Raw genomic sequence first — 12858 nt, forward strand, 5'->3', positions numbered from 1 at the left:
TGAAAATAAATGTTGCTGTCTTGACTCAGAATTCAAATTGCAGCAGCAGGTCATTATTTTGTTCTATTCTATTGACATATTTTAACTCATTTTGTAAACCTGGAATTTGTTCCTGTTCTATAATCCCAGACAGAAAAATGTTTATGAGAAGGCAATTTCATTTTGCTAGGATGACAGTGATAGTCCCTTGGGGGAGAGGCCAACTCAAGCAGGACTGAAGCAGCTGTTAGAAGCCAATTTTCCTACCTGCTAATTGCTTTTATGACTAGGATGTACGGGCTCAGACACCCACCTGGCAAGCAGAAGATAGATGGAAACAGTCACATCTCAAGAGGTTTTTCCCTTCTTCTAAAAGAATTCAACTAGGAGACAAAACAGCGAAGAAACAGAAAAATGTCAAAAATACAAAAATATTAATTGCAAAAACATTAATTGTATCTTCCTGACTACCAAAAGGAAAATGAAAAAGAATGAAAAGACATTTGTACGAATAGCTGGTAGAAAAAATATTCATTCATTGGTCACTCAGTAAATATTTACTGAAATGCCTATTATGGCAGACACTACTGTAGGTGCTAGAGATACAGCAGTAAACTAGACACAATGTCCCTTTGTCCCCATCAGAGGAGATTAATGAGAAATAACAGCTACCAATTAGTGATCTGGTACTAAGAGGAAAACAAAACGCAGCCATGTAATAAAGTGAGTTGAGAAGCACCAATTTACAGTGAGTTGTCAAGGAAGCCTCTTTGAAGAGGGGACATTTAAGCTGAGACTTAAATGACAAGAAGAATCCAGTAAACCACCAGTCTGAGGGAAGACCATTCCTTGCAGAGGGACAAGGAGTAGAAGACTTGCAAGTTGGAATAAACTTGGTATATTCATAGAAGACAAAAGAAGGCCAGTGTAGCTGGAGTTTTGTGAACAACGTCAACGGCAGAAGATAAGATCTCTTCAAAGTGCCACGGCCATTTCAAAGTTATCTGCTGAGAAGATAAAAATAAAACTATGACCCATGAACTATTCATGGAAATTCACTTTTGGACTAGTAATGACCACCAGGAAACCTTCAATGAAAAAAAGATAAGCATGAGTTGAGAAATGCCACAGAGGAAGAGGTTTCTGAATCAGAAAGAATCGGCATCAGAGTACTGGCTGAATCAGTGCTGTCAGGAACCCCAAAAGCAATATTGTTCTAGATAAGATCAACATCTAGGGCTGGCACACCTGGACAAGGTGGTATCTGAGGCTTATAATAGGAACCGTTAAAGCACAGCACTCATAAATGAACTCCAATCACAAAGGAATGTTTCTGGATGTATTTGTTCTAATACTTGTTTGACCTACGCATTTGAGATAGCCCAGAGACTTTAAAAAAATTTTAATGTAAATAACAAATAAAACAACATAAAACAACACCCTCCTAAAACAGAAATTTTTAGAAATTACAGAAAATATTTCCATGTTTAAAACTCTTCCTGGGTTACAAAATAAATTAGGAGTTTTTTAAAAGAAAAAAAATTTAGTGAGTATAAAGATCATCTGTTTTCCTTCTATAGCAAGCACAAAACAGTGTTTAAGTTCAAAAGCATCTACAACATTAAACAATGCTACATTTAAAAATAAAATATACCTACTAAAAAAAAAGTAGCTCACCTTAATTGAAGGATAAACTTTATTTTTAAGCACTGAATGATTCCCAAACATACTGTGTATGTTGCATAATGCTAACAAGACATTTTGTAATAGTGCTATAATGCTAAAATTCCCAAACTATGCACATGGCTATCAAATATATGCACTTTTCTACAAAAACATTTTGGTCAGACATTATTCATCTAGAGAAAAAAAGAAAGAAAAAACAATGGAGATCAAAAACTTGCTCTACATGAGGTATATGGCAATGTGTCTTCACTTAAGCCACATGCTTAAAAAAAAAAAAAAAGACGACTGGGGTCAGAGACCTACCTGTACTGGAATCCCACCTCTCACACTAATTAGCATACAACATCCCTGAGTCTCAATTTTCCTCATCAGTAAAATGAGTCTCATGCCACCTACTCTTACAAGATTGATAGGAATATTAAATAAAACAGGTTAAATTTAAAGGAATCCCATCTTATTATTTGGTAATTACACTATAAGCAAGGGAAATGTCTTTAAAAAACAGCTGATTTTTTAAAAAGAAAAAATAATAAATAATAGGTTGTAAAAGCTAAACACAATGTAAACAATACTCAAGTTGTATATACAGGCCAAACTCCTTTATTTTACCTATGAAGAAATAAAAGCTTGGCAAGCTTAAGTGACCAGCCCAGAGTTGAAAAAGCAGGCAGAAAAAGGGCTAAAATCTTGCTTAATTCCTAAATGTGGTATACATTTTATAGAGCACTTTCATGTATAAGATCCAATTGATGTCCATGATAAAATAGTTAATCTGACTCATGAGAAAACCCAAGGCACCAAAGTCAGCCAGCTTCTTAGTTACAGAACTGTGACTAAAACCCGATGATGAATATCTTTTTTTCTTTTTTGTTTTTGTGGGGGAGGGGGCGGGCAGGTGGGGGTAGAGTGGGGGTCTAACTGTGTTGCTCAGGCTGGTCTTGAACTCCTGGGCCCAAGCAATCCTCTTGCCTTGGCCTCGCAAAGTGCTGGGATTATAGGCATGACTTACCATGTATGGCCTATGTCTCTTAAAATCGAGATTTAAAGCCTTTCTTACTTATAATTTAACTAATACAAAAAAATGCCTTAGCAAGCAATCACAATTTTATTCAGTCAATAATTTTTGTTTTTTTTTTTGAGGCGGAGTCTCACTCTGTCACCCAGGCTAGAGTGCAGTGGTGTGATCTCGGCTCACTGCAACCTCCACCTCCTGGGTTCACGCCATTCCCCTGCCTCAGCCTCCCGAGTAGCTGGGACTACAGGCACCTGTCACCATGCCTGGCTAATTTTTTGTATTTTTAGTAGAGACGGGGTTTCACCATGTTATCCAGGATGGTCTCGATCTCCTGACCTCACGATCTGCCCGCCTTGGCCTCCCAAAGTGCTGGGATTACAGGTGTGAGCCACCACGCCCGGCCTCAGTCAATAATTATTTTTTAAAGTCACACTACAAAGACATAAATGTTTCCATGTTGTATTTAAGAGAGTCAATCAGCTTAACATAAAAATGTTCATAACAGGAGCAAATTAAATTGCCAAAGACACATTTTTAGGCCTATTTTCCAAAGCTCAATTGATATTGGCTTAATATAATGTAGCAAGACTTACTTTTATTGTTTGTTCATAGATTATTTAAACCAGATAGTTGGGTTAGGGAGTCACTGAATATATGCTTGAGTATGATACTGAATCCACGTTTCTATCATTAATGACTCTAATATTCACGTACTTTAAAATTACTTAATCAATCCTTTACATTGTCCTTTCTTCACGTAGGATTTTCAAGCTAACCCTTCTATAAGTAGGTCAATCGTTCTTAGACTTAAGTTGAGATGATTCACTTTCACAAATAATTAGGTTACAAATACCGCATTGTTTTGCAGCTGAGGGGACAGCCAGGCTGGAAAACTAATTAAAAGAAAAGGATTCAAGTGGAGAGGAGCCAACTGAACAATATGGTATCTAAAAAACAGACACATTTATAATACGTTTCTGAGTGTCGCGAAGAAAATATACATCTGCTCCATATTCCAAATTCTTCCTTTAAAAAGGATCAAGCATTATAGGAAGAGTTCTAGGATTAAGAAGAAGACATAGAACAGCAATGTAGGAAGTCAGGGCTCAGCCATCATGATAGTTTTCAGATCATTTGTGCAAACATAATAAGAGCATACCCCCAAATAGGTCTCTGTTCAAAGCCACTTCGAAAGATGTGAAAATGCATGCACAAAAGTAATCTCTGAGTTTTGCAACTACTAACTGGCAACACTGTTGTTGGGTAGGTGAGAACACAAAAGAACAATAAATCAATACACAAATTAACAGTAACCACTCACGCTAATTTCATATGAATTAGAAGAATCAATATATAATTTGGGTGGGAATCCAGCACTCTTGAAATAGTCATGGCCAGAGAGTATCATCAAATTAACTACTTAGCTCAGTTCACAAGACTTCATTTGTGCTCAGCAAGGACTATCACTGAATAGGGAACAGCCTGAATGTAGCAAGCTTTCCATTGAATTAAGATAGTGTATATACCTTAAGGTATGTTGCTTGTCTGTCTTCTAAGAATTTTTTAAGCTACATTTGAAAAAACATGATAATACAATTGTGAGTCTCCTTAGTGTTAAATTTATAATTAAATAGGCAAAATAGTAAGTGTATGTGTGTTAGAAATTCAAGTAAAAAAAAAAAAAACAAGGCCCAGCTTGTGACAAAGCATCACTACAGATCCCCCTACAGCTCAGTTCCCTACAGCTTCCTCAGCCATAGCTCTAAACAAGCCACAGAAATCAGAATGATCATGCTGAAGCACCTTATGGATTAATAAAGACAGATCAATTCTGTATAACCTATTTTGCTTTTTATTCAATTATCTAAAATTGATAATTTGTAATTGGCTGTTAAGAAACATGATCAATTACTGGAGCACTCCATTTCTCAATCACCTTGGATACGCAGGCATTTACTGCAAACATGGCCCTCTATTTAGAGCAACTCACATGTAAAGCACTCCATTAATTACACTCTTCATTCAATACACATCTATTAAGCACTATTGTGTACTAGGCACTATTGGTATTAGAGAAATACCATGCTGAATCAAATCAGCCCCTGCCTTCAGAGGCAGAAGGCTTTGCTTACAGACATGCAAACATTACATAATGAGACAAGTGCCATAACAACATGTATACAAACCACTATGGAAATACACAAAGGGAAGGACTTAATTCTTCCTGGGGAGGTGAAGAAAAAAGGCTTGTCAGACTACCTAATATTTAACTGAGTGTTAAAGGGTCAGTATAAGTTTGTTTGGTAGATATACTAGAGGTTGTTCATGAGAGAGGATGTGACAGACCCACAGCCTGTGCAAAGTTGGGAGGGCAGAAAAGAGTACTTGCTTGGAAAGACAATAGAGCTCGGTAATAGGTAAGAATGAAAAAGTAAGTATGATCAGAATGAGGCAGGAAAATATGGTCTGGAGGCAGGGAACATAAAGCCAATTTACACTTCAGCTATAACAGGAAATATCCTCTCCATAGGGTATATGCCGTAAATGATTTTGTAACTTTACTTCATCCTCTTCATTTACATAGGGCGTACCCCAAGTAAAGGGTATTTAAACTCATGAAAAACTCCGTAACAGGGCCTTTGAGCCCGTATGCTCAGGCCCACTCCCACACTGTGGCATGTACATTCATTTTCAATAAATCCCTTCATTCCTTCCTTGGCTTTGTTTGTGCGTTTTGTCCAATTCTTTGTTCAAGGTGCCAAGAACCTGGACACCCTCCACCGTAAAGAAGAACAGGGCACAGAGGTTCTTCAACAGGCCATGTTAAGACTTTATCTTGATGAAAATGTGGAGCACTGAAAAGTTTTGAACACGGGTGTGGTAACAGTTTGAGTTTTACACAATTATTTCCAGGCATACAAGAAAAGGACAGACCAGAAAGAATAAAGTCTAAAGGTACTGAAGTCTGGTAGACCTATTATAAGATTATTAAAATCAGCCAGGTGTGGTGGCTCATGCCTATAATACCAGCACTTTGGGAGGCCAAGGCGGGAGTACAGCTTGAGCCCAGGAGTTCAAGACCAGCCTGGGTGACATAAGGAGACCCCATCTATCCAAAAATTTAAAAATTGGCCAGGCACGGTGATACATGCCTATGGTTCCAGCTACTCAGGAGGTTGAGGTGTAAGGATTGCTTTAGCCTGCAGTGAATTATGATCACCACTGCACTGCAGCCTCCAGCCTGGGTGACAGAGCAAACCCTGTCTCAAAAAATTATTAAAATCACTACTATCCTTAGATCCCTGTCTCAAAAAATTATTAAAATCACTACTATCCTTAGATCAAGGCAATAGGATTTGGTCCTCCTAGCCATACCTCTCCCCCAGGAAGTGAGCAGTGCAGAGGGCCAAATCGAAGTGCCTTACTGGATCTATCTCCAGCAATCACTTTCTATCTACCTGAAACCCCAGAACTCTGCTCAAATGGCCCTGAGTCCACTTCCAAGACAGGTCCTCATTCAGATACATGCACCACTAGGCCTGAAGGGGAGATGAGGGACAGCTGTTGAGAGGAAATGGGGGCTATGGAGAGAGCCTGGACATTTTGCCAAAATTTAAAAATACATACATTTTAAATTTAAAATATATATACTTTAGAAATATGTCATATTTTTTTTTAAAACTATTTAATTTTTATTTAATGCAGTAAGATGCAGATAACTGGAATAAAATTGAACTTATTTGTTGAGACAGTGTTAAGGATCCTCAATAAATTAAGGTTTTATATCAGATAAATAGATTTATCAATTATTTTTTTTTATTTTTTTTTATTATACTTTATTACAAATTGAGAATTAGCAACTTCATACCATACTCATGAATAACTGAATATTTGTGCCTAGAAACCTAAGGTTGTTTATGATATAGAGTATTAACCTGAAATTTTTAAAAATTTAATGTTTCAAGAAGATTTGAGGTAATTATTTAACAGACAAAAAATATTTTCCCTATAAGACAGACATACAAAAGTCAGGATCAACTTCTCAGAAAGTCAAAGCAATTTGAAGATAGATATGCCAAACAGGTGTTCATAACAGCTTTGTTAAAAAAAAAAAAAAAAAGACATTTAGTAAAGGATCAATGTGTGGACTAAAGGCACATATTTGCTATACACAAATGAGCTAATGTATTGTACTGCTCTTCTCATTAGCTACAGAGATGCATTACCCTCACATTAAATACTCAGTGAGTAAAACACTCTGGCAAGCATCTGTTGGCTAATAACAAAGAAAACCATGAACCCTCTGAGGCCAATTTCCATCCAGCTGCAAGCATGGAAGCAGCAAACACATGCACTGCTTTTCAATATCAACCCCAAATAACCGTGAAAAAGAAACTCCTCGGCTATTCTGTGGCAAAGGCATTCCAAGTATCGATCGTGTATGCTAAACAAGACACTTGGAAAAAGTTAACTCCCTAAATCCAGGCTGGCATTTAACTTGCTTGTTACCAACAGACTGTGGTAGAAGTGACACTGAGTGACTTCCAAGGTTATGTCGAGAAAAGCCATGCAGGTTCTGGGACTAAGTTTGGGATGGCTGCTATACCGCAACGTTGCCAGACAGAATTTGGTATGTGAAACTGGGATGCTGACATAACAAAAACCTAAAAGATGCGACACTGGTTTCAAGACTGGGTGGTGGACCGAAGCTGGACCCTGGCTTGAAGAGCCTGGTAGAAACTATTGAAAAGGAATTAAAGGAGAGTTAAATGTTTTCAGAAAGACCTTGTTATGAAGTGGCAGAAAACTTAGCAAAACTGTTGCCTGCAGTAAGGTAAAAAACAGAAAATGTTGGTAATGAACTACTACTTCTACCTAAGGTAATTTCAAAGCAGAATGTCCAAACTGTCAACTGGTTTCTTTTATATGTATAATATAAGGTAAAAAAAAAGAGATGACCTAAAGAAGAAAGTACTTTTCCAGCAGAATTTAGGGGGAATACAAAGAAGTCAGCAATTGCTGGGTCCAAAAATAAAACTATTTCTCATCCACAATGTCTCCCAGCAGAGAATGCTCAAAGTAAGAAAAGGTCTGAGGACAAAGATCAAACATAGGATGCAGAAAAGAAAAATCTCATCTCAAGGTAGAGACGAAAGCCAAAGGTGTTACTGTGAAATCCTTTGTCACATTTCTCTCCTGATTTCTTCTTCATGATCTTCTTTCCAGTTCCTTCTTCTGCACTTATCCGCTAAATCTAAATGTCCCTGAGGATTTTGTCCTCAATCCCGGGCAATTCCTTCTTCAATCACTCTCTAAAATCTATTAACCTCAAAAACTCTCTCTCCCTTTCAAGCCTCCACCTCCCTCTAAGAACAGCAGACAGATCTGTACATCTCCACTCAACTATCTCAGAGAAACATCAAACTAAATATTACAAAATCCTATCTTCCATTCCAAAAGTTCCTTCTATACCTGAATACACACTGGAAAGGAATGACTGGAAACAAATAGTGCCACACCCATTAAATTGCCCAACTTGAGAGTCATCTCTGATTTCTACACTTCCTTCTCCTCACCCAACACCAATATTTAATTAGTCACCAATTTCTATGAATTCCACCTGCTAAAGCTTTCTGGCATCTGCCCCTCTTCAAGTTATCTCCTATCTGGACTATATATAGCCTTCTAAGTGGTCTCTCCATTCCAAAATATCTTTCATACTACTCTCGAAACCATCTTCTTAAAATAAAATATTAGCCATGTTAATCTCCTGGTGAGAATCCTTCAAGAGCTCCCAATCAAAACCCTTTGATACAGCTTACAGGTAGGTACTTTGTGATCTGGCCTTTCCCTGCAAACTGTCCCCACATATCATTTATTCCAACCATGCCAAAAAACAGGACTTATACTCATGGTGGTTATGAATACATAGTTTTCTCTCTGCCTAGAAAGTGTTGTCTCTTGTTATGAATACTAAGTATGTTTTTGTCCATTAATTTAACAGTTTCAGAACACTTAGTAGGGCCGAGCGCGGTGGTTCATGCCTGTAATCCCAGCACTTTGGGAGGCTGATGGGGGAGGATCACGAGGTCAGGAGATCAAGACCATCCTGGCTAACATGGTGAAAGCCTGTCTCTACTAAAAATACAAAAAATTAGCCGGGTGTGGTGGCGGGCACCTGTAGTCCCAGCTACTCGGGAGGCTGAGGCAGGAGAATGGCATGAACCCGGGAGGCGGAGCTTGCAGTGAGCCAAGATAGCGCCACTGCACTCCAGCCTGGGCGACAGAGCGAGACTCCATCTCAAAAAAAAAAAAAAAAAAAAAAAAAACCACTTAACTCTGTGGCAAATCTGGCAGGCAAGTGAAAATAAATGACAAACACTACCTGCCTCTTCTCTGGAAGCACACTGCCTAGAAAGAAAGAAAATAAGTACAACACAGGGATTTATAAAGGAAAGTAGCATGGTGTAGTGGACTGATTTCTTGCAGGAGGTGGAGAGATATGATTGACAGACAGTAAGCAAAACAATGGAATAAATCCAATATGATCTCCTGGATCAGCAAGTTTCCTTGATATAAGTAATTTAAAACATTTTAATACTATTATACATACTTATTATAAGTAAAATACAAATTTACATGAAAGATGCAATAAAAGACTTAAAAATTCATGGGCCATTTTGGGCAAGAATGACTGTTCAGATTAGAATTTAAAGTAAACACTAAGCAGAAGAGGAGCGACTTTAAGTCAGAGAGACCCTTTTATAATTGCGCAAGTCACAACACATTTTGGCCCCGCCTACTCAAAAAGCCATCCCTAGTTCAGTTCAAGTTCAAATTCAGAGAAGCAATACTGAAAAATCAACAAGATTCTGTAGGACTCTTTGCTGCAGCCAGCTCATACCTCTATACGGCCTCTATGAAGGGCTACAGACCTGGCATGGAAGAAGGCTTACTCATGACCAAGGAGTCTTGAACTCATCCATTTTGGGGGGTCCAGATTAAAGTTGCCTGTAATTATGTAAATCAGGTCTAAGAAGGCTGAGAAAAAGTTTATCTTGATTCCAATTCCTGTAGAATCGGAATTATAATAGAAAACTGCTGACCCCCTCCCAGAATATCAGCCCTGGAAAAGTTACAGCCCTGGAAAAATGTAGAGAACTCAGAAAAACCCCTGGGTTGACTAGGACCCCTATGTGTGGAATGGTGGCTTAGGCCTGAGACAAGAGGCAGTCCAGCAAAGCTGTGGGATAACAAACGAGAAAAAGAACTACTGAAGTTCTATTTTGCTTCTCTTGTATCCCAGCGCCCATGTGCACACGACCTGGCCCCATATGTGCATTACTCAGTGATAAAAATTCAGAACAGTGGTTCCCTCTGGTGAGGGATAAGAATGTCAAGGAAGAAGTCTGAAGGAACTTAAGGGGTAATAAAATGTTTTGAATTTTTACAGCAGAGTAGCTACATGAGTATATGCATTCATCAAATCTCACTCAACTGTATATTTAAGAGCTGAGTATTTTATCATAAAATTGAAATTTATACCTCAACTTTTAAAAGTTTTTCTTAAAAGATCACAATAGATAACTACTTTAGATCATTCAACTAGCAAAATTTAAAAGTCTGAAAAAAAAACAAGTATTAGAGAGGCTGTAAAACAACAGGATTTCTTATACATTGATGGTAGGAGAATAAAACTGCATAAGCCCTTTGGAAATACACTTCGTATTATATCTTTAAGTTTAACATTCATTACCCTATGACCCAGCAATTACATTCATAGGTGTATACTCAATAGAATCTCTTGCATACGCATAAGAGATTGACAAGAGTCATGGATAGTAATGTTTCTTGCAGCAATATTAAAAATTACAAACACCTGAAAATAAGATTCTTATTCTTAATCCCAGGAATAAATTGAGCATGATCACTTTCAAATATTTAAGTTGTCTTTACGTTTCAACAATAACCCAGTTTTTATACATATTATAGTTTGTTCAAGGTGTGCATATATAGAAATCCAAAATTAAGGCACAGAATTAAGGCATTATAATGATTTTGTATTTTTAAAAGATGGAATTTATTTATTCAACATGACTTTTACAGGAGTAAAGATAGAATTCATCTAAATGCTGGTTACATAAATTATACTATAACCACACACAAAATATCCTGTGGCTATAAACACAAATGAAGTAGATCTACATATATGGAAAAATCTCCAAGATACAGTAGTAAGTTTAAGAAGCAAAAAGTAGGCTAGGTCCAGCGGCTCACGCCTATAATCCCAGCACTTTGGGAGGCTGAGGTGGAAGGATTACCTGAGCCCAGGAGTTCAAGACCAGCCTTGACAACGTAGGAAGACCCAGTCTCTAAAAAAGAAAAAAACATACATCAGCAGCGCATGGTGGCACATGCCTGTAGTCCCAGTTACTTGGGAGGTGAAGTGGGAAGATCATGTGAGACGAGGAGTACGAAGCTGCAGTGAGCTGTGATCATGCCATTGCTCTTCAGCCTGAGCGACAGAGTAAGACACTGTTTTTGTTTTGTTTTCTTTTTTCAAATGAGACAGTCTTACTCTGTTACCCAGTCTGGAATGCAGTGGTGCAATATTGGCTCACTGCAACCTCCGCCTCCGGGGTGCAAGCGACTCTCGTGCCTCAGCCTCCCAAGTAGCTGAGACTACAGGCATGTGCCATTACAACTGGCTAATTTTTGTATTTTTAATAGAGATGGGGTTTCACCATGTTGGCCAAGGCTGGTCTCAAAAGCCTGACATCAAGTGATCTGCCCACCTCAGCCTCCCAAAGTGCTGGAATTACAGGCATGAGCCAAGACCCTGTCTTAAAAAAAGTAAGAAGCAAAAGTAGAACAATAAATTCTCACAGATCAAAATAAACTCCATATATATTGATGCATATGTATGTTTGCAAAAATAATTTAAAAGTAAATAAACTGCTAATGTTAGTTTCTTTTGAAAATAGAGACAGAGGATCTAAGGTGAAAGATTTAATTTTGTACATTTGCACTATCTATGAAACATTTTATACTATCTAAATTTCTGACCACATACCTTTTCTATTTTTTTAATTACAGAGAAGAAGAGACAGAGGCCCTCGAAAACTTTTTCTATTTCTAGTAAGCAAACTCTTCCATGACCCACAGTAGTTATTCCAAACCTTTACCACTCCCCTCAAATCCCGTATCTCAGTCCTGTTGCCTTTTCCCACATAGCCAAGCCAAGGACCTTGTCCTCTGCTTCAGAGGAAATGAAAACTCCCTATATTTCCTAATTCACATCCACAAATTTGTCACTAGGTGCATCCATGAGCACTTCCTTCCCTCAGAAGAAAGAAGCCATTCCTGGCAAATCTTATGTTCTATCATGTGTTCTACATGCCATCTGCCATTTCTGCAAGGAGCCTGTTCTATTATTCTCCTCTCTCTCTCTACTTCCACAATTTTGCTCTTACTTGTTTCCTTTTTCCCCTACCTCTGTATATATGCATGTTCAAGCCTCTCCTATATTAAAAAGTACCCTATGTTCCCCTCTATCTAGCACCGTAAACTCATTCCTTCTGTTCACAGTTAAACTTCTCATGAGAGTAGTCTATACTCTTTGATAGTCTCTTCTTCAACTCCCATTCACTGCTCAACACACTAGAATCTGTCCTCTGTCTCCACTGCTACTAAAAACAAAAAACCAATCTTACTAAGGTCACTAAAAGACCAAACCAAAAGTCATGCTGTAAACTTTATTTTATTTGAACTTTCTCTGTAGCATCTGACACTAATGACCACTGCCACCCTTTTCGAAACACTCTAATCTCTTTGCTTCTGTGATATTTCTCTCTCCCGGCTCTCCACTGAGCATTGGGGGATTTAAAAATGAAAATGACAAAGTCCCTGACTTCAAGAAGCATAGTTTCTAAAATGAGAGAAACATATACAAACAATCACAACATAGTGAAAAAGTACAAAGTGCGGTGATAGCTTAGCAATCAACTTTATATGGGGAAGCGAGAGAGCACTTTAGGAGGAGGAAACTAGCATGTACAAAGTAACATATAAATCAGTATGGTGTGTACAGAAATTTTAATGGATAATGACTGAACACACAAGTTTTGAAATAAACAATCTGACTGTATCTATTCTATCTGAGGATAAAATAACAGTCT

The 12858-nt window shown here is 37.9% G+C and overlaps 1 protein-coding gene across 49 annotated transcripts in view; it reads right to left on the bottom strand.

Moving 5' to 3' along the window:
- Window positions 1–12858, bottom strand: part of PEAK1 (pseudopodium enriched atypical kinase 1) — a 310954-nt gene that overhangs the window by 236721 nt on the left and 61375 nt on the right. For 12 of the 49 annotated variants that reach the window (XM_055363878.2, XM_063699078.1, XM_055363876.2 and 9 more), the window contains one exon: window positions 11002–11052. The exons of 25 other annotated variants lie outside the window; for them this stretch is intronic. The gene's annotated coding sequence lies outside the window, so the exon portion shown is untranslated. Of the gene's footprint in view, window positions 1–292; window positions 363–11001; window positions 11053–12858 lie in introns of all 49 variants that reach the window. 12 more of the 49 variants (XM_055363899.2, XM_063699064.1, XM_063699081.1 and 9 more) reach the window with 2 other exon arrangements.

This window comes from Gorilla gorilla, chromosome 16 (assembly GCF_029281585.2).
Source record: "Gorilla gorilla gorilla isolate KB3781 chromosome 16, NHGRI_mGorGor1-v2.1_pri, whole genome shotgun sequence".
NCBI classification, from domain to species: Eukaryota; Metazoa; Chordata; class Mammalia; order Primates; family Hominidae; genus Gorilla; species Gorilla gorilla.